At 42.0% G+C, this 20,280-nt stretch overlaps 1 protein-coding gene and 1 non-coding gene across 5 annotated transcripts in view; one reads left to right on the forward strand and one right to left on the reverse strand.

Moving 5' to 3' along the window:
* MTUS1 (microtubule associated scaffold protein 1) overlaps nt 1-20,280 on the forward strand; it is a 187,103-nt gene that overhangs the window by 40,929 nt on the left and 125,894 nt on the right. The window lies entirely within an intron of this gene.
* TRNAY-AUA (transfer RNA tyrosine (anticodon AUA)) lies at nt 17,614-17,686 on the reverse strand. Its single transcript has one exon. It is a non-coding gene; the product is annotated as a tRNA-Tyr (tRNA).

Here is a 20,280-nt window from a genome sequence, read left to right on the forward strand (position 1 = left end):
GAGAGAGAGAGAGAGAGAACAGAAGAGGGTAGGAGGAAGGGAGGGAGGTGTGGAAGAAAGCTAGAACTACTGAAATATTTATGATTTAAAATGCTCTGAGCATGTTTAACCTGGCCATTTGACTTCCATGCTATCTTAGCAACAAGATAAGAGAATTATGGAAACACAGCTTGGTTGTTTATGCTGTTTGATATGTTTAAAGAATATAGAATGTCCTGAAATGTAGATATTTGTAAAAGGAAAATATTAAAACATTCTATTTAAGAGAATTTCTGACTAAGCTTTCAGGAATGTGGTTTTAAGAGTCTGTGAGTGTGTGGGGTCTTCCACATGCTGGTTTGAGGTTTTAGGAAATTCTTCAGCCAGGAAGTCTTGGAATAAAAGTACATTTTTGGAATAAAGTCCAGAGATCTGAATTCTTGAAGCTCAGGAGGTTGTTAACGGGCTTTGTGTTGACTCTTCTAGCAGATTCTTCTTCAGTGGTGGTGTCCTTATCCTAATCAGCCAGGGCTTCACTCTCTCTGCCTCTCTTGCAAGTGTTGTTTAGTTGCTAAGTTGTGTCCAACTCTTTTGCTACCCCATGGACTGTAGCCACCAGCTCCTCTGTCCATTGGATTTCCTGTAAGTGTGGATTTATCTAAAAAGGACTAACTATGCTATAGTCCCTCCATATCTGTGGAGGCTTGGTTTCAGGACCTGAAGACACCAAATCTGTGGATGCTCCAGTCCCTTGTATAAAATGGGGTTGTATTTGCGTGTAACCTATTATTAATGCTAAGTAAATGTAATAGAAATAGAATATTAATGCTATGTAAAAAATTGCCAGTGGATGATGGCACATTCAAGTTTCGCTTTTTTGAAACTTTCTGGAATTGTTTCCCAATATTTATCTGATGTTGATTGAACCCATGGATTTAGATCCCACAGATATGGAGGGCCAACTGTATTGTGTAGTAATAAGTATAGAATAGTCTGTTTTCAGATGTCAGTTCTCATTAAGATGTGACCATAGATTTAAAATAATTTAAAATTATTTGTGGTTACAAGGCTCAAAGACTATCAGTTAATCGTTTAATCTTTATTTATTAGTGTAAAAATGGTTTGTTTGTTTCCCCTTGGGATACTTCTTTAATTTTTCTGGCGTGTTTTATGTCCGTTTTGAGTGCCATCTGTTTACTCTGTTACCTGCTGAGAGTCTTATTACTGGGGTTATTTGAGGATCTTCTGTTAGGACAGTTGGGAATACTATAAATAGATCCTTCCTATAAACATGTTCTAATCAATGAAATAGAAGATCTTAAAGGTATTTTAAATACAAACGTCATATGGTTTTGGGCATGGATGGGGGGTGAGGTGATATATTTTTGTTGAAGTAGTTTTGTTTTATCACGGCATAAACAAAGTTTCCCTGGTAGGTTTTACTGTTGAATAGTATTTTCACTTAAAAATTCTAAAGCTGAGATGATTTAGAAAGAAATGAATTAATTTTCCTTGAGTGATTAAGCAATATGTCCTTGTGCATAATACCTTATTCATTATAACTTAGATCTTTTATTCATTCTGTGAATCTCTCATTTGTTGCTTGGAATGGTTAAAAAGCCTTTTTGCAGTTAGTGCTCCCAGAATCAATATCCTAAACTCATGTCAGCTTATTTAAAGAAAAATAGAAAGAATACTCTGAAATACTTAGAAAATTTGTACTGAATGCTGAAATCTTTTTTTTTGCATCTACCCAGTTTTATTTGTGCAGTTTTTCAATATATTTGCTGTGACTTCCATCTTAAAAATATTAACACAAATGAAGTAGTCTTTTAAACTCATGTGTGTGTCTGCAGTCACGTAATTGGGTGCTTACTGTGCACCAGGCTCTCTGCTGCAGAAAGCACAGAGGTGAACCTTTTTAAGCTCCATCTGGCTTTTTGTCTCCTTTTCATCCCGACACTGCTGTGCTGGTTCAGGTCCCTCCCAATATATCCTGCTGTCGCTCTTTGCTCACCGGGACATCTTCCCCTCTCCAGCCAAACCAAAGTATTAGTGTCTTCTTAACAGCTTTGGCAGACTCGCACCATTCCCAGAATAGAATTCAAACTGTGGAACATTCCCAGTGGCTGTTCTTTACCCTTTCCATCTGCAGCCACTTTGAGCTTTGTAGTCTTCGCAGTCTTTCCAGCCCTTTCCTACTTTAGAGCCAGTTGGATTCCTTCTGCTGCATTGCCTGTCTTTCCATTTATACTTGATAGTTTCCCCCAGCTTCACTAGGCAAACAGATCTCTCAGCTATGGTCTGTTCATCCTTCTGTTGTATTGGTCTGTTGATCTTTTCTTCAGGAAGGCACTCATCTTGTTGTTACAGCTCATGTCCCAGACAAACGCCCACAGTCAAGTCTACAGCAGCCCCAGAACCTGACTGCCCAGTACATGGGAGACAGGAAAGGCATATTTCAAATAATATCCCTAATTGTATTCATCTTGTGATTTTAGTGGTCTTCAACTTTGGATTGCATACAAATTTTAGTCCAGGATCCAAAAGTACAACTGCCATGAATCACACTTCAAGTGGACCATTCAAGGAGTTTGATTCACCGAAAAGCAAAACCAGACTGAAAGTAAGCTTGATAGACCATCTTTAAGAAAACAGATTAAAATTTTCAGTTACATCAGGGTAGTTCAGAGTGGTCCACAAGCTTTGCTTAAAGTCTACAAGCCCATCTCCATAGTTCATAGATCACATCTATGTCGTAACATAGATGCTTCCCTGGTGGCTCAGATGGTAAAGCGTCTGCCTGCAGTGCAGGAGATCTGAGTTCGATCTCCAGGTCAGGAAGATCCCCTTGGAGAAGGAAATGGCAACCCACTCCAGTACTCTTGCCTGGAAAATTCCATGGACTGAGGAGTCTGGTAGGCTACAGCCTATGGGGTTGCAAAGAGTTGGACACTATTGAGCGATTTCACTTTCACTTTCATGTCCTAACGGTGAAGATCTCCCCACAAGAACTTTTCCCCAGAGTCTAGCAAGGTACTCTCAGAAAGGATCTGAGATTGAGACCTCCTGGCTTCTAGAAAACCTGATTGTCTAAATACAGATCTAGTCCCTTGGTAGTGAAGAGTAGTACTCTGTGGAGTGGAGCATGGGGTCTGTGGTTAAATGTGACAGAAGTGGCTGTCCGTCACTCCACTTCTCCCCATCTTTTATCTTTATAGGATTTTTAACCAGGTGTAGGTATGCTGTATTCGTGTCCATGCCTCAGCCTGCCTTATGGGCAGGTGTGGCTGGATGGTCAGGTTTTGGCCACTGGCTTCAGTATGCTGTGTTATCTGGACTTAACTTTCATGTTTATTGCCTCTGGACCCTTTTGCCCTATTCAAGGAAACACAGATAATGCCATTTAGGGCCGTAGGTTGAGGTCATGCACAGGAGAGGAAGGAGAAAGATGGATCCCTGGTCCCTAACAGGTAGATCTCTTGACCGTGGACAACCTATGCAGGCTTTTGTCTGAGACAGAAATAAACTTGTCTTTTGCCACTTATTTGAGGTTTTCTGTCTGCTATGGCTGGACTTTGAATCCTAAATCCTATTGTATACTTTATGAGTCTGGGCAGGGAGTGTTTAGACAGGGGAAGTAGGAACTGCCAGGAACCATTGTACATTCTCTGGAGGGGCAGAGATTTGGTTGATTACAGCTTAAGAGGATTTAAATGTCAGATTAGTGTTAAGATTCCACAGGTCATTTTTAAGGTCTCTTGTAACCCTGAGAGTCAGTGACTTTGAAGTGTTGAACTTTTAAATTATAGTATTTGTTCATTTCTAAGACATATGTTTTTGCATTTTAATGTTTCTGATGCAAGGATGTGTTTTACAAGAGGGGCTATTTATTTGACTGCACTGGGTCTCCATTTCTGAGGGCAGGCTTTCTCTGGATGCGGTGAGTGGGGCTACTCTGGTTGTGGTGGCTTCTCTTGTTGCAGAGCATGGGCTGTAGACACTCGGGCCTCAGTAATCACAGCACACGGGCTCAGGAGCTGCGGTACACAGGCTTTAGTTGCCCTCCGTATGTGAACTCTTCCCAGACCAGGGATCGGACCCATGTTCTCTGCATTTGCAGATGGATTCTTCGCCACTGTAGGGGAGCCTACAGCATGTCTAGGACTGTAGGGAAGTCCGAGGGACTCTTGGCTTTGAAATATAGTTAGAACAGCATCTGACATTTGACCTTGATGGTCTATAGGTGTCCTTAAGAGTGGCTTGAGTTAGCAGGACAATGTTGAAGTGTGGCTGCTGGCTTAAGGTGAACAAAGACACTGTCAGGATAGTGCAGCAGCGAGGAAGCTGCTAGTTTTAGGCTCAGGAAGAGGCCCCTTGTAGCTCAAGTTTGGCTTTCTTCTTGGAGTCCTGTCTGTAATCTCACTGGTTTCTCCTGAGGCTCAGCCACAGAAAAGCCAAGCTGTTGAGGGTTTTAAAAGGAACTAAGACAGCAGCCTTGTTTGATAAGAGGAGAAAAGAAGATAAATAGAAAGGGTTCAAAATAATTCTTTTACCAAACAGAGGACGAGATGGGTGGATGGCATAACTGACTCAACAGACATGAGTTTGAGCAAGCTCCGGGAGATGGTAAAGGACTGGCATGCTGCAGTCCATGGGGTCGCAAAGAGTTGGAAACAAGTGAACAACAAATTCCTTAACTTTTTATCAAATGTTCAGAGTTTAAGAAGATAAGTAGTGCTCTGCAGAGGCTTATGTAAAAGAACAGCCCACTCTGTTCTCAGAGACAGTCATGTTTCTTCTCTCCACTGTTTCTTGTGTTTCCTTTCATCTCTTAAATCAAAATGACTATGAATAGTATTTCTGTGATACAACTGGCATTTTATGATGTTTCTTTTTGTTTTTTTTTGTTTTATACAATAAAAGTACATTTTTATAAAGAAAAAACTCAATATTGAAGGCTCAGACATTTGGGGGATACTGGAAGGGTATTTTTCCCACTTCTTCCTCCCATCATTTGTGAAGGTAGGGGGACAAGTTTCTGATCGTGGAAGGAAGAGAGGGCAGGGAGACTTTCCTGCCTGAATGTCTGTCCTTAGGGGCTGCCTGGCTGTCAGTTGATTTGTCTCTGTGTGCCCCTTGCCTGCCTTCAGCACCCTTGCCCAAGTCCCCTGCTGTGCAGGGGGCAACAGGGCATGTCAGCTGGCAAAGAGGCAGGTGATGATGGTGGAGGCAGCAATGAACGGCCACGTGCTGGTGGGCCAGCCAGAGGGAAGTGGGTGATGTTTCTGTTTTATTATTAGTTTTAATATCTGGCAGAAACAGCTCACATCCTTCAAAAGCACTCTCACATTTCTCTCAGTTCAGTTTCTCAGTTGGTGCCAACTTCCTAAAGCTGATTAGCTCTGTTTTTCCTGCAGACGTCCTTGTCGGACCACTGACTTCCTGCTGCCCTAGAGGACACAGCTGTCACCTGGGCTTTTCTGGAGAGTCCTTCCTTTTTTCTCCTCTCGGACTTTCTGTTTCCTCCATGATACCCCTCTTTGGTTTAATTCCTCACGATGGCAGCATTCAGCCTCTTGTAGATTTCCTGAGAAAACATGTAGGAGAGAGAAATGTGAGGCTTTGTGTGCCTAAAGTCCCCTTTATTCACTCAAGTTGGATTTGTGGCTTGGCAGGATTGGAATTCCTATTTGAACGTTTCTCTCAGAACTTTGAAGATATCACTTCATTTGTCTTCTAGCTTTCAGTATTAATATGGTAAAGTCTGCTATTCTGATACCTGGTCTTCTGTAAGTCCTTTTTTTAAAAAAAATATTATTTATTTATTTTAATTGGAGAATAATTAGTTTACAATATTGTGATGTTTTTGCCATACCTCAGTATGAGTCAGCATGGTTTTTGCCGTACATCAATATGCATCAGCCATAGGATATACTTGTCCCCTCCATCCTGTACCTTCCCACCTTCCTCCCCACCCCGTCCCTCTAGGTTGTCACAGAGCACCAGCTTTGGTTGCCCTGGGTCGTACATCAAACTCCCCCTGGCAGCTTTGCATATGGTATTGTGTATGTGGCAATGTTGTTCTCGTAATCATCCCACCTTTTTCTTCTCCCACAGAATCCAAAAGTCCGTTCTGTAAGTTTGTGTCTCCTTTGCTGCCCTGCACTTAGAGTCATCGGTAGCCATCATTTTAGACTCCGTATATATGTGTTAATATACGATATTTGTCTTTCTCTTTCTGACTTACTTCACTGTGTATAATAGGCTCTAGGTTCATCCACCTCATTAGAACTGACTCAAATGTGTTCCATAAGTCCTTTTCATAGCATGGAGTGAAACCACAGGCATGACCCCAGACTGTCTAGGGTTGCCTCCTTCTAACTACACGGCTACGGCAAGTTATATAACTCTCTGGGCCTCAGTTTCCTCATGTGTGAAGTGAGGATAATAGTACTTGATGCCTCTGAAAGCTTGTTTGTGGATTATACAAGATGTATGGTGCTTGGAACTGCTGTTAGCGTGTAAGAGTCGTATAGTGGCTGCTGTTTGTCACTAAACTCTAACTTTTCTGAAACATCAGTGACATGCAGTGATCAAAGCTTGTTCATTTATTGTGTAGAACAAACAATGCACCTCTTCAATCTGGAGGCTTTAGTTCATCAGCTCTAGGAAGAATTTGTATTATTTCTTTAATTATATTTTACTACAAAATTTTTCTTTTCCCTCTTATAATACTATGAGTTGAATGCTGGATCACATGGATTAATCTTTAATTTAAAAAAAAGTCCTTTTTCATTTTTGTGAAAATTTCTGAGTTAGTTTACATTTCTGAGCTAGTTTGTTAGATTATATCTTCTGAAATTTTTCATTATGACTTTCACATTGATTTCTGAGCATTCTTATATCCTTATATTTTTTAAAATAATCGCAGTTTTAGCATGGATATATATTTCAGGCTATTAATTACAGATTTTCTAATTTTTCTTCTCTTGCCAGCATGGCCTCAATTTCCTCTGAGAATTTTTTTTTATTATTTGTTTTTCTTTTATATCAGAATGTCCTCAAATATCTAGTTGATGCTTGGCTTCCTTGCATCAGGTTGATCCTCTAAAAGCGCTCAGAAAACTGTCTCTGTCTTCAGGGCAGGGTTTACCCTGGGAGGCATGATAATGTGAAACCTTTGGTGTCAGTATCTGTGGGTCTTTTTCTCTGTTCTTTCCAAGCATTGTTCTCCTGCAAATAATCTTATCCTTTGCCTGGGCTGTTTAAGCCTGGCCATGATAAGCTTTTTATGGAGCTGCGGACAGGAAGTGCGTTGGTAGTCCTACCATTTGATAGGAAAAATTTCACCAAATTTCCCTGTTTGTACCCACCGTGCCTTATCCGTGCCCTCTTCTGGGTCTGGTGGCTCTAAATGGGGGCGTCTCGCCCGTTTCTTCTAAGATCATATGGTTGTTGCCAGAGTCGGGACAGTTGTCTAAATGTATAGGGTAGAGGTGGGGACCTGGGCAGAGGAGGTGTTTAGTGGATCCTTACAGAGAATTATAATTCCTTATAGCTCACTTATTGGAAAAGATCCTGATGCTGGGAGAGATTGAAGGCAAAAGGAGAAGGGGGCGGCAGAGGATGAGATGGTTAGATAGCACCACCCACTCAATGGACACGAATGTGAGCAAACTCTGGAAGGTACTGAAGGACAGGGAAGCCTGGTGTACTGTGGTCCATGGGGTCACAAAGAGTCAGACACGACTTAGTGACTGAACAACAGAGACAGATATTCTCCCCATCGTGAGCACCGCCTGCCCACCTTCTGTTGTTTGTGTGTCTAATTCCTGGGTCCCTCTGGGTTTGTGCAGCCTGTCTGCCTTGCACCCTGCAGTATGTTCTTTGCAAACTTGTTTGACTTCTTTGTACTCTAGTAAGTCGTTTCTGCCCTCAGATATTGAGGTTTGTGATTATCGTGTCACATAATAGTGGATTTTTTGTTATTCTTATTTTTTTCCTTTTCAAGTAAATATTTTAAAAATTGATTATAATGATTTCAGACTAGGCAAAGAGTAAGCGTGCTGTATCAAAGTCACGTGTCTTCATATGTGGAAGGATGACTTTGTATTTTAGGGAGAACGGGGGAAGGTACTACTTGTGTTCATTTTTAGTTACACAATGAAACGTTCTTGGCAATGTTGCTTTGTTCATTGGCACTTTTACGGTAACTTTCTGTGTAGCTTTTGTGTGATGGTGTGTTTGCATTGCTTTTGCTACCATCATCCTTAAGGTTAAGTTTGGCATTTGACTCTTTTATATCTGCTTGTGAGTTTCAGATGAAAAGACTTTGAAACTTTGAGCTTAAATAGGAGTCTGTTCTTTTGATTTTTTTATTGTTAAATTTATATGGATTGAAATTCTAAACTGAGGTATTAACCATCATATTTATAATAAAAAAGGTAAATCTCTTTCCACTGTTGCTGGACTTGTTAGTTGAATTGTTAGTTGCTACCTGGGTTAACTTTCCCAGAGGTAAAGATAGTTTTGGATTAAAACCAAGATCTTTACCTCAAATCATTTCTTTTCACTGCTACTCATCCTTGAAGTGAAAGACAGTTTAAACTTTTGCTGCCTTTACAAGCAGGGAGAGAAACATCTGGAGGAGCTATAGTCTTTCTTGTCACTGGCTGTGCACTTGGAGAGCAGGTGTGTGTGGAAGAGGGCGGCAAGGATAGATTGTCACCATCTGGGCAACAGGGAGCACTTCGAGTGCTTTAGAGAGAAAAGGTATACTTATCTGGAGGCTGTGGCTATGGGAGAGGATTTGTGTTGCTGGCATGGGCTTCCCTGGTGGCTCACATGGCTTGATCCCTGTGTTGGGAAGATCCCCTGGAGAAGGGAATAGCAACCCTCTCTAGTATTCTTGCCTGGAGAATCCCATGAACAGCAGAGCCTGGTGGGCTACAGTCCATGGGGTTGCAAAGAGTCGGACATGACTTAGGGCCCCATGTCCAGTGCTCACTGAATTTCCCATAATTCTGGGAAATATAGCAGTACTATTGGGCTGTGCTTATGCTCCAGGAAGGGTTAAAATGCCATCCCTAGGCTGCCTGGGAACCCAGTCATCATTTATGGGTGTGTGTGTTTAAAATAATGGAAACTGTGTTCTGAATTCCATACAACCAACCTGTAAAAGGACTTGAGTGATGCACTGTTTTTCTAGAACAGAGTTGTAGTAGTTTGTAACAAAGTGACACAAACTGGTTGGCTTAAATTGACAGAAACCTATTCTCAGAGCTCTGAAGGCCAGAAATTCAAAGTCAAGGTGTCAGCAGGACCTGCCCACCCGAAGCTTTTGGGTGAGGGTGCTTCCTTGCCTCTTCTAGCTCTCACTTACTTGTCAGTGTAAGTCTATAGTCTCTGCCTCCACTTCATGTGGCTGTCTTCACCCTGTGTCTCTGTGCCTTTATATGGCATTCCTCTCTCTTTGCATGATCCTTCTCTTATACAGACACTAGTCTAATGTTGAATTAGGGCCCACGCTAATGACTTTAATCTTAACTTGATTGCATTCATAAAGACCCTATTTCCAAACAATGCCCATTAGTAAGTCTCTTTTTGAGACACGCAATGCAACCTGTAACACCAGTTTAGTAACAGGAGTTGATGTTGGGCCTGCTCCAACAGACTAAGTCAGTCAAGCTTCCCAGAGAAAAGGAAAATATTTTTCTAAAGCGTGTGATCTTAAAGAGTGGGCTAAACAACCGTAGTATCAAAAAGACCAATTGAAAAATGGGAAAGGACTTGAATAGACATTTCTCTAAAGAAAATAAACAAATGATCAGTATGCACGTGAAAAGATGCTCCACATCATGAGTCATTAGGCGAATACAGTTCAGAGCCACGATGATATATCACTTCATACACAATAGGATGGCTGTTATATCTTAAAAAAAATAAAAAGAACAAAGGAATATGTTCTGGTGAAAATGTAAGTAAATTGGAACTCTGGTACAGCCCCCAGAATTCGGTTCTCCTGGTCACTGTAGGGCTGCCCTGGAGTGGGGGGTCCTGTGCTCCCCACAGGCCAGCTCACTCCCAGAAGACAGTGGGCAGAGCTCAGCCAAGCCTGCCCCATCTACTTGTCCCTATTTTTCCAGGCAGATATAGTACGTCCATCCTCAGGGCAGGATGAAGGTAAAGGTCAGATTGACACGGAGGATAGACTGAGCTTCCATGTGCAGGGAACAGATTCTCCTCCAACCTCTCTGGTTCTGGGTCTCTTCACATGTTGTACTTAGAATCTAACCCATGGTTAACCAGGGCCTTGCCCTTGAGGGTTCAAGGGACTGCTCCCCAGTGAAACCTCTCTCCTTTTGGGTATTTTTCTAGCACATCTGGGCAGAGAGTTTGGAGGCTCTGATGGTTGCATTAATTACATTGACTCTGGCCACTCTGTGCCTGGGACTTAATTTTACTTTCCTCTTTCTAATCTCAGATGGTATAAAGCCATGTTGTCCCACAAATTACAGTGAGTTCCCATGACAGAGTTAAATTGCCAGTAACGTGTGTGTGTGTATGTGTGTGCTTAGGCATGTCTGACTCTTTGTAACCCCATGGACTACAGCCCACTAGGCTCCCCTTTCCATGGGATTTCTCAGGCAGGAATACAGGAGTGGGTTGTCATGCCCTCCTCCAGGGGATCTTCCTGACCCAGAGATTGAACCCATGTCTCTTGTGTCTCCTACATCGCAGGCAAATTATTTACCACTGGGCCACCTGGGAAGGCTGCCAATAATATAGTGACGATGCCTAAATTTGATTATAAACCTCTACCACTGTCATGATTCTAGGGGAAAGTTAATTGTAGAATTGCCTAACTTTGAAAGTTAAAGTTGAAATATGTTACAGAAGTGAAAGTTCAAAGTCAAATTTTCATGGCCCTTTCATATATTCATTAACTCAACAGTTTATTGAAAATCCACTCTGTGTACTCTTCCAAGTATTGGGGATATTTTGGTGAATAAACCAGACCCAAGGGAGAAGAAATCCTGTCCTTATGGACCTTACTTTCTGGAGACTTTGAATTAAAAGACCAGAATTCAGTTTCATTAAATATCCTTACCAGTATCTGGGGCTTCCTAGGTGGCTCTAGTGGTCAAGAACCCGCCTGCCAATGCAGGAGACACAGATTCAATCCCTGGGCAGGAAGATCCCCCGGAGGAGGGCATGTCAACCCACTCCAGTGTTCTTTCCTGGAGAATCCCACGGACAGAGGAGCCTGGTGGGCTACAGTCCATGGGGTCGCAAAGAGTCAGACACAACTGAAGCAACTTAGCACACGAGTATCTTACTCAGGTTGTCAGGCTAAAGAGGTCTCAGAATCTAGATGGACTTCATGTTCTTCCAGAAAACACGGTCTGAGTTCTTCATAGTCAGGGCTGTCATTACTGCCGAGTTGTTAGTTCAGCAGCCAGAGTGTGAAGGGCACACAGGTGACCCCGGTATCATCTTGTCCCTTTTCCCCCTTCCCAAACTACCACATTTTGAAAACAACCCAATAGCCCAACCCTAAAATAGTAATACAGGGAAAGTTTATCTGAGCTGTAGTTTCTAAAATGCTTTTTAGTGTTTCTGAAGGTCACTGCTCTGCACTAGGAAAGCCCCCACCTATGACACACCTTAACCCTCTCTTTTAAGCAAACATTTTCATGTTTGTGCTGCTAACAGCTTATTGCTTATGCCTCTTTTCTAGATTTCTTAAATATAAGAAACCTGAGTCTTATGGAGGATTTACTCCTTAGTATTTAATTATCCAATCAAGGAGGAATTGGAAACACTTTGGGATGTGTATGTGTGTTGGGGGGCTGGTGTTGTGATTCTTGAAACTTCTGAAATCCCACATGGATTCCTGTTCACCAAAGCCCATCTACATTCCCACATTGTCTCTGAATGTGTTTGTTTGTTGTTCAATGGCTAAATCATGTCCGACTCTATGTGACCCCAAGGACTGAAGCATTCCAGGCTCCCCTGTTCTACACCATCTCCTTGTGATTGTTCATACTCATATCCACCGAGTCGGTGATGCCATCCAACCATCTCATCCTCTGTTGTCCCCTTCTCCTCCTGCCCTCCATGTTTCCTGGCATCAGGGTCTTTCCCAGTGAGCCGGCTGTTTGAATCATGTTGCCAAAGTATTGGAGCTTCAGCATCAGTCTTTCCAGTGAATATTCAGGGTTGATTTCCTTTAGAATTAATTGACTGGTTAGAATGGAATTGGGGGTGACTTGTCTAGCGCCACCTGCCAGATCTGTTGCTAACAGTTGAAAGCCAGAAACATTCTCGTTTTCCGTGGGACACACAGGAATCTTCTGCTTTGCTGTCATGAGCAAGGCATGTATTCTGTAGACCACCAATGTCTGAAAGGGCCATCACAACTCTCTTCCCTACAGTTGTAGTTGAGCCTCACCCGAGCTTCCCGCCAGCTGTCTAGTGGGTCTGTTGGTCCCGCCAGCTGTCTAGAGGCTGTTGGAGCCTCTGCTTTTGCCCACGTCTGCCAGGCCCGGTTCGAGGTCCAGCTGGGTGCCCCGCACAGAGAGGCTGCCTGCGAACAGCCTGTCCTCAGGCTTCCACCCAAGTGGCTTTGTTTCAGACAGGGGTCCCTGGCCTGGTTCTCTTCAAGATGCAGACTTGTGCAGCCTCCTTCCGTGGAGACAGCCACTCTCCCACGGACCCAGCTCCTGTGAGCTGCAGCTGTTCACTCAGGTCAGAAGAATGTACAGTTTTAGGCTTAAAGCCTCTCGCCCAGTCCGTGTTATTTAAAACCAACCTTCCAGCTGAAAAAGTGAGCTGGATTACAAGATCATTGTTGTTGTGTTACTCACTCAGTCCTGTCCAGCTCATGAACTGTAACCCACCAGGCTCCTTTGTCCATGGAGTTTTCCAGATGATAATACTGGAGTGGGTTGCCATTGGATTACAGGATAGGCAGTGCCTTGAGCCTAAGCACCTTCCACTTTGGCCAGGGCAGGAGCCCCAGTTTCCCCACATGGGTTTTACTTCCGCACACTTTACCCCTTCTTAATTTCTGATGGTTTGCTGCCTAGTGTGACATATTTACAATTTTGAGAGGGCTCAATAAATAATACCTTGTTTTTTGAGACGGCTGTTCAGACTGGCTGAGCTGATGGTTACAGTATAGACGCCCTCCTGCAGTGGTTTGTGAAAAAGCACAGTCCAAAGCCCCACGAGCTTCCTTGGGTTGCCGCAGCCACTGCAGCCCTTCCTGGGGGATTCTGTCGCTGCCCCCTCACCCCGACCTCCTGCCACCCCATCCAGCATCCGGGGGCCCGGCTTCCTGGGCTCTGCTCCAAAGCGTGGCCAGCACATGGTCAGGGTTAGCTGCTGATTCTTGGATACTCGCCTCCTTCCTCTCTCTGGTTAAGAACCATCTGAGAAATAGGAAAGAGAGTAAGGTGGCTAGATGATTACAGGTGAATTACAACTTTAAGTGTCCCTGCACTGTAGGGACAGGGGAACAGAATAGAGCTTGTGTTCTCTATGGGCAATGGGGCTGAGACTAGGGTGAAGAGAGTGAGGCCGGAAAAACCTCGGTGATCAAGATAAATATTTAATGCGCTATTTTAAAATATCAGAATGTTAAGAAAAAAAGCATAAACAAAATCTCAAAATTTAAAATGAAGATGGGGTCAGCATTACTGACTTTTTCCTCGCCTCAGGCTCCAGTGGGGACTGTTACTGAGTCTGTCTTAAATTTAGTGCCCGAGGCAAATGCCCCCCTCATCATTACTAGTCCTCACCCAGCTGGTTCTTCTGAATTTGTGGAATCCAGTCACATTCCTGCTTCTGGATGGAATGAATAAAAGCACAGAAGAGGGGCAGGAATGTTGCATTAACTGAACTCCCTCCATGTGGAAGGAATAAACTCAAGTAGGATTTAGAAGCAACATAAACTCTGACTATAAAAAATTTTTCCAGTTATTTTCTATAGAGGGCATATTAGCTGTCTGAGCTGCTAGTTCACTTCAGTAGTGTCTGGCCCTTTGTGACCCCATGGACTGTAGCCCCCAGACTCCTCTGTCCATGTGATTCTCCAGGCAAGAATACTGGAGTGGTTTGCCATTCCCTCCTCCAGTGGATCTTCCCAACCCAGGGATCGAACATGCGTCTCCTGCATTGGCAGGCAGGTTCTTTACCACTGGTGCCATCTGGGAAGCTGAGAGGAAAGAGCAAAAGCATAAATTAAGGGTTCAAAAGTAGGAAATGTCTGTTTTGGAGAACAAACTATAAAGTTGGATGTGAGGCTAACTGCTTCTGACCGACGAGTTCCTGTATTGATCCGATTGACTCGGTGGGCAGTCTTTGCTCAGCGCACTCTGCTACATCCCTGCTACTCCAAGGATGGTCCATGGCCCAAAAGTTTCAGCATCACTAGGGAAATGAATACAAAATGCAGACTCTCAGGCCCCACCAGTGATCTACTGACTCAGTCTGCTTTTTTTTACAAGCAGCCCAGTTGATTTGTATCTCTTTTCTAAATTATTGAAAGTTCAGTTTTGTTGTGGAACATCTACTGTTTTCATTTTTTAAAAAAACTTTTTATTTTGTACTTGAGTATAGCTGATCAACAAAGAATGTTGTGAGAGCTGCAGGTAGTCAGTCCTGTGAAGGGACTCACTCACACAAGTGCGTGTATTCCTTCTCCCCAAGAGCTTCCCAGGCAATGGCAGAGAATTTGCCAGTGATGCGGGAGAAACCAGAGAAGCTGATTTGATCCCTGGATGGGGAAGATCCCCTGGAGGAGGAAATGGCAACCCACTCCAGTATTCTTGCCTGGAGAATCCCATGAACAGAGGAGCCTGGCGGGCTGTAATCCACAGGGTCATAGAGTCAAACACGACTGAGTGTGCGCGTGCACACACTTTCTCCCACAAACTCCCCTCTCATCCAGGCAGCCACATAACACTGAGCAGAGTTCCCTGTAATACACAGTAGGTCCTTGTTGGTTATCCATTTTAAATGTAACAGTGTGTATGTGTCTGTCCCAAACTCCCTAACTAACCCTTCCCCCTATGCGTCCTCCCTGGCAACCATAAGTTCATTAAGTCTGTAAGTCTCTGTTTTGTAAGTAAGTTCATTTGTATCTTTCACGTATAAGGGATGTCATCCGATATTTCTCCTTCTCTGTCTGACTTACTTCACTCAGTATAATACTCTCTAGGTTCATCCATGTTGCTGCAAATGGCATTATTTCATTATTTTTAATCGTAGCTTTCATTTTTAAATTTACTAAACCAACTCTAGATTCCTTCTGGAGAAGGAAGAAAAGCCATTCCTTTAAATGGCTTCACTGAAAACTGTTATGCTCTTACAAAACCAGCAAGTAGTAGGTATGTTGGTACTTGATTCCTAGATATAAAGATGTTCTTTACTAAACTCAGGGCTTGAATGCATGTGTCTGTTTTTCTTTTTCTTTTTTTTACCATAAGTTGAACATTAGATAATACTTTGGGTTTTAAAGCTCAGAGAACTGAACTACAGTTGTAATTAGTGAGTTCTTAAAAAGTTGACTGACATAATTTTATGATTTAAAGCTGTAAATTATAGCCATATTTGTATTAAACAACTGGTATGCTGTGTGTTAACATAAATAAGTAGTAAAGTTCTTTATGGCTGCAAAGCAATGTGACTTGTAGAAACATAGTATTTCATAATCATATGGGATTCAAGTTTAGCTATATTAAGTTCAAACCATTGGATTCGACATTGCAGGGTCATTGGAAAATGTAGAAGATACCTACCGATGTGTTAGCCTCTTCTGGGTTTATAGTTCAGTTGACAAAGAAAACATATAACTATTGTGTAATCTCACAGTAAACTGCCATTAGTAACTAATTTGGTCCAGCCTTGTAGTTTATTTCTTAGAAGTGGTTTCATCATTTGTAAAATGAGGAAATTTGAATTGAATCTCTAAAATGTCCTCCAGTATTAATGATAATGAATTCAACTATATGATAATGAATTTTTATCTTTGGGGAACTAATAGCCATTCTTCTTAAGCTAAGATTTAGAGAGCAACCTTATTTTTTTTCTAAAGATGCTGAAATAGCTCACATCTTGTACCAGTGGTGCTTTTCATTGAACGTTTCTTTTACGACCTATCAATATTTGACCTTACAGATAATTATAGAAATTGCCCTGTGTTGCGATTCATGGGGTCGCAAAGAGTCGGACACGATTGAGCGACTGAACTGAACTGAATCTTTTTTTCAAGAGGAGCTCCCCTATCATATTCCCAAATCTTAATAAGTAGAGGATTTGTTCTCTCTCATCCAAATTGTTCTCGGAAAAAGATCTCCCTATTTTCCCAGATGGCTCTCTTAGAAAGGAGAGCAAAGTTAATCATTCTACTTTGTTCTGATAGATAATGCTACTGAAAGACAGCTTGAGAAATTAACCGTTTGGGTGAGAATGATTTAGTCCAACCTTTTCTCTCTCTGTTTTTTTAAGCATCTTTAATTTTGCTTTAGTTGAAAAAAAAAAAAAAAGTTCCCAAGGTAGTAACTTTAAAGGCTTTACAAATCACATTGTAATCATAGAAATATAAAGACATTTCTTCATGTGTCAGGTGAGATTAAGGCAAAGAACATGAGACTAGGTCAGAGACTGAGTTCTATGTGATAGAAATTTAGGTACTATTTTTTTTTTTAAGATTTATTTTTGTTTGTTTTATTTTTGGCTGTGCTGGGTCTTCATCGCTATGCACAGGCTTTCTCTAGATGGAGCGAGTGGGGCTACTCTCTTGCTGCAGAGCACAAGCTGTAGGGTGTGCAGGCTTCCTCTATTGTGGCTCCCGGACTCTAGGGCTTGGGCTCTAGGGTTGTGGTGCCGGGGCTTAGCTGCTGCCTCGAGGCATATAGAGTCTTCCCAGACCAGGGATTGAACCTGTGTCCCCTGCATTGACAGGCGATTCTTTAACCACTGGACCATCAGTGAAGTCCTATTCTTTTTTAAGTTGAAGTATAATTGTTTTCCAATGTTGTGTTTCTGCTGTATGTCAAAGTGAATGAGATACAAGTATGAGTATATCCCCTCCCTCTTGAGCCTCTCTCCTGCACCTGCACCCCATCCCACCCCTCTAGGTCATCACAGAGCTGGGCTCCCTGTGCTCTGCAGCAGCTTCCCACCAGCTGTCTGTTTCACACATGGTAGTGGGTATATGTCAGCGCTTCTCTTAAGGCAGGAAGGGAGTGAAACTGGCCATAATACAAGGCTAACCTTTTTTTTTTTTACAAAATTCCTGAGGGAAGGCTAGTCAACTTTCTCCTGCCCAGGGCTCTATCTCCGTAGTGATGATGTCTTGAAGCTATTTTTTTCTTCAGTGAATGTTGAGGTTAATCTTCCAACTAACCCTGAAGCTGATAAGCTTACTGCAGAATTCGTGTGGTATTCACATCTCTGTACCTCTAATTCTTTACTCTTATCTGCTCTTATCTATTCTTATCTAAAAGTAGGAAAAATGAAGTGAAGTAAAGTCGCTCAGTGACTCTTTGTGACCCCATGGACTGTAGCCTACCAGGCTCCTCTGTCCATGGAGTGGGTTGCCATTTTCTTATCCAGGGGATCTTCCCATCCCAGGGATTGAACCCAGGTCTCCTGCATTATAGGCAGGTGCTTTTACCATCTGAGCCACAAGGGAAGTCTAAAGTAGGAAAGACTTCAGTAAATTGATTTCTTACCAAAATTTTCCTAAAGTATTTCTTCTGAATCCATTTCTTTGTGGCTTCTTTTTTAGGGAGGTGGGGTGGGTTGTTTTTTTTTCCCTCACTGCATGCCTTCCGGGATCTTAGCTCCTCGACCAGGAATTGAACCCAGAGCCATAACAGTCCTAACCACTGTACGGCCAGGGAACTCCCTGTGGTATTTATTTATTTTTTTTTTTTGATAGCTTTGTTCACTGAGTTGGAGTTTTTTTTTTTTTTTTTGTATCTGTGAATTCAAAAAATCATAAACCCAAGTGTGCTGAACAGTCATGTGAGAATTGATGGGTTCTTTATTTTCCTATTAGTCTTTGCAATCTACTGACTTATAAATCTAAAAAATTTAATCTTACTTTTAGTGGAATTTCACAACTGTTAGAAATATTTTTGTATTCCAGTAACACGGGAAAATTTTTGGGAGACAATGCTGAGCAAGATGCACAAGCTTTAAAAGAAAACTCAGGTTACATATGCATATTAATATGTATGTTATTAATAATCTGCCTTTTTTTTTTTTTAATGATTTGACAGACTATATCAAGAGCCTTAAAAAGTCACATCCTTTGACTCAGTGATGCTGTTTTTTTCAGGAAGTTTTTCCAAAGGAAGCAATAACAGGTAGTCAAAGATGGCAAAAATATTTCAGTTCAGTTCAGTCGCTCAGTTGTGTCTGGCTCTTTGCAACCCCATGGACCGCAGCACCCCCAGCCTCCCTGTCCATCACCAACTCCCGATGTTTACTCAAATTCACGTCCATTGAGTCGTGATGCCATCCAAACTCATGTCCATTGAGATGGTGATGCCTTCCAACCATCTCATCCTCTGTCATCCGCTTCTCCTCCTGCCTTCAATCTTTCCTAGCATCAGGGTCTTTTCTAATGAGTCAGTTCTTCCCATCAGGTAGCCAAAGTATTGGAGTTTCAGCTTCAGCATTAGTCCTTCCAATGAATATTCAGGACTGATTTCCTTTAGGATTGACTGGTTGGATCTCCTTGCAGTCCAAGGGACCCTCGAGAGTCTTCTCCAACACCACAGTTCAAAACATCAATTCTTTGGCTCTCGGCTTTCTTTATGGTTCAACTCTCACATCCATACATGATACTGGAAAAACCATAGCTTTGATTAGATGGATCTTTGTTGGCAAAGTAATATCTCTGCTTTTTAATAAGCTATCTAGGTTGGTCATAGCTTTCCTTCCAAGGAGCAAGGGTCTTTTAATTTCATGGCTGCAGTCATCATCTGCAGTGATTTTGGAGCCCCCCAAAATAAAGTCTGTCACTGTTTCCACTGTTTCCCATCAATTCATGGCAAACAGATGGGGAAACAGTGACAAACAGTGGAAACAGCAAAAATATTTAGTCCAGTGCTATTTATAAGTAAATAATATTTAATAATAAAACTAGAAACAACCTAAGCAGAGAAGGACGTGTAACTCATGTTGTCAATTAGGGCTTCGCTGGTGGCTCAGTGGTAGAGAATCCGCCTGCCAATGCAGGAGATGTAGGTTCAGTCCCTGGATCTGGAAGATCCCCTGGAGAAAGAAGTGGCTACCCAAGCCAGAATTCTCGCCTAGGAAATCCCATGGAACGAGAAGCCTGGTGGGGCTACAGTCCATGGGGTCGGACACGACTTAGTGACTAAACAACAAAGTGGTGTAAATTATCCTCTGTACATTTTTTTTTGAAATAATTTGAGATGTTTTGACATACAAACCATTTTCTTTATTCTTTTGCAATTTTTAAATCATATTTTATATACTTTGGAGGAGGGAGCTCAGGAAGTGAAAGCTCCATCAGTTGACTTTAGTGAATCTGTTTATACAGACAAATAACTTCTATGATTTGTGTTCAATTCTTCTGTTTCTAGCACTCCCAACTGCTTATACCAGGGTTTCTTAAATGAGTATTGGCCTTCATGGAAGCATAAAGGTGTAGCATATTTAGTGCTTTGTGAAATCACTGCCTCCCCCCCTCCACACACAAAGCTAAAATATGAATACACGGACTTCCCTTTTCATTTAGCTTGAACCTGTTTTATACTTGAGGATTAAAAATGTTAATTTGTGTTTCATAAAATCTTTTATTAAGGTGCTGCCCCCAAATTTATTATTTCAGTAATTTATTTTCTAACTAAGGAATTACAGTGGGGAAAAAAAGATATTTACATTTTCTATTAGTATAGAAAATTCTATTTTCTATAGAATTCTATTTCTATTTCTGTTAGTATATGAGTTATATAGCACTTATTTTGAGATCAGAGTCTCTTGGTTGCATGTGTTGGTATGCATGCACATGAGTGCTATTGAGATAAACACTGAGGCCTTTCTTCGTGCCCCCAGTAAAGGCTGGTTTCAGCATTCATGGCAGGAAACACAGAGCCCTGTTAGTGGAGATACTGATCGTTTCAGTTCTTCCCTTGTTCCTATTGTCCTGGTTGTATTTAGGTCACTGAAGTATGTTTGAATACAGAGGAAAGATTGAAAGTTAGAAAAATGAGATCTACTCTTAATTTACAATTTTCTAGGTTACAGAAT

Source organism: Bos javanicus, chromosome 27, assembly GCF_032452875.1.
Source record: "Bos javanicus breed banteng chromosome 27, ARS-OSU_banteng_1.0, whole genome shotgun sequence".
NCBI lineage: Eukaryota > Metazoa > Chordata > Mammalia > Artiodactyla > Bovidae > Bos > Bos javanicus.